Genomic DNA, 2,110 nt, shown 5'->3' with positions numbered 1-2,110 from the left:
TTTAAAAAAGTGTTTTGAATCTTATTGTATTAAAAGCATATAAAAGAGGCGTATTAAGTCTAAAACAATGACGATATGAATATGCTCATACATAGTATGAAAAGTGTTCTAAATCCTGTAGAAAAACTAAACAGTATGCTTAGACTTACAGATGAGGTTTTAGTGATGAAATATATAAATGCCATCATTTCAGGGAGAAAGCACCAGTCCTTTTTTAAAAATGCTTAATAAAACAGCCTTTGTTTGCTAGTAGTTTTTCTTATCTGTATTTTCAGAAGTGTGTATTCACAATGAAATACTTTGTGATATTTAATAAATTTTGCCATGTATATAAATTAGTTAATAAAAAACATATAAAAACAACTAAAATATATATCAGAATTAACAAAATGTATCAATCATGATTTAAGGATCTATGGAAGGTTTTTGGGGGGTCTGCAAAGGGGGGATATCTTATGGTTTTATTAAGTCTCATTGATAACAATGCACAGCCTGTAAGATGTTTGATACAGCAATTATTTTATTAACTAAGGAATGAACATTGCAATGACCTAAGTGCGGGGGAGGTTGTCTGGACCAAGATCTGTAAATGGTTAATCTAATCAGAATGAGATAATGTTTGGAAGAAAAACACAAGAGCCCTGGATGACAAGCCATTCATGAGAGAAAGGCCTTTCCCATAAGGTGTGGTGGGGCTACTGTAGACAATATAGTTGTTCAACACATGACAGTTTAGGGCAGACAGTTTTGTGTTGTAAAACACAGATTTTGAGGGTTGTTGGTGGTTATGCCCTTATGATGGTAATAAAAAGTATAGCCAGTAGCCAGAAAGGTTCACCAGTCTGTAGTTTGTAAGGCCTGAAGAGTTTGAAACAGAAATGGATTCTTCGAACAAAGAAAGGCAGAAGTCTGGATTTCTTAATAAATTGTCACTCACTAAACAGAGGCAACAAAGAAAACTCAAAGATGGGTTAATAGTTCTTTTGTATCTTTTTGTTTTTAGAATAAGAAAATATTGCAAAAACAGATACAGTGTTGAGCACAGACCAACAGCCAGGTTGCAGAGAGGCCTCAGAGCAAAAAAAAAAAAACCAAAACAAAAACAAAAGCCCATGACATTTCTGACAATAATACAAATGAAGGTAAGAAACATTTTTTCCCTTAATGTCTATGCCCAAATGCCTCTTTTCCTCCAAAACAATCAATGAAGCAGAGAGCTATGTTGCAAAGACATCATAAGCATATGTGACCCAGTGATTTTTTTATTTGTAATTTTTAGAAACTGAAAATGATGCAAAAGAACCTATTTTCAAAAGAAAAGACAGTAACAACTTAACAGAGGGGGAACCAGTTGAAGGTAAGGAAGCATTATTTTTATTACTATACAGTTCACAGCTATATAAATGAAAAGGTATCACCATGTGTTTTTTTTTTTTTACATAACAGACCAAGAGCAGCAAATGCCAAAGAAATCTGACAAAAGACCATACCAAAAACCAAGAGATAAACAAGAGTAAGAATTTATAGTTTTACACAATTCTTCTTAAAATATTGTAAAATCAATAAAAGTATGATATCCCCATGTTAATTTTTTTATTATTATTTTTAATTTTTAGACTTTGAAAATGCTACAAAAGGGTCTATTTCCAAAAGAAAAGACAGCGAGAACCTCATACACAGCAGCAGACCTGTGCACAGGGATACAGTAGAGAAAGAATGTGAAAGCATGACCTTAGATAATTGTACTGATGACAATGTTTCAGGGTTTGGTAAATAATTGTATATCAGGAACCTCTGAAAATGCATCTGCAGAAAATGAGCCAGTTACTTTTGTGCAATTTGTGAGAAGGTGGAGCCATGATTCAGAAAAATATAATGGCGTACTTTATTCAAAGGAATTTCGTTTTATTAATTTAGATACAATGGATTAATTCATAGGTGCACAAAACATTGTGAGGAAACGCATACAGCATGTTCTAAATGAAATAAGCAATATAATTTTATCTAATGATTATGTTCAGGAACATTTACATTCTACAGGTTTTCATAATTCTTTGTATTCAGGAAAGTTAAACTCTCATGATCTGAACGCTGATGATTTCTTAGATCA

General features: G+C 32.5%; 1 long non-coding RNA gene across 1 annotated transcript; it reads left to right on the top strand.

The window, feature by feature from the left end:
- The first annotated feature begins 1,019 nt into the window (after window positions 1-1,019).
- On the top strand, window positions 1,020-1,805 carry LOC115076590. Its single transcript, XR_003852804.1, has 4 exons — window positions 1,020-1,142; window positions 1,280-1,357; window positions 1,447-1,513; window positions 1,617-1,805. It is a non-coding gene; the product is annotated as an uncharacterized LOC115076590 (long non-coding RNA).
- The last annotated feature ends 305 nt before the right edge of the window (window positions 1,806-2,110 follow it).

The sequence above is a fragment of the Rhinatrema bivittatum genome, chromosome 15, assembly GCF_901001135.1.
Source record: "Rhinatrema bivittatum chromosome 15, aRhiBiv1.1, whole genome shotgun sequence".
Classification (NCBI taxonomy): domain Eukaryota; kingdom Metazoa; phylum Chordata; class Amphibia; order Gymnophiona; family Rhinatrematidae; genus Rhinatrema; species Rhinatrema bivittatum.
Note: the sequence above shows the minus strand (reverse complement) of the source record. Positions and strands in the feature narration are given on the sequence as shown.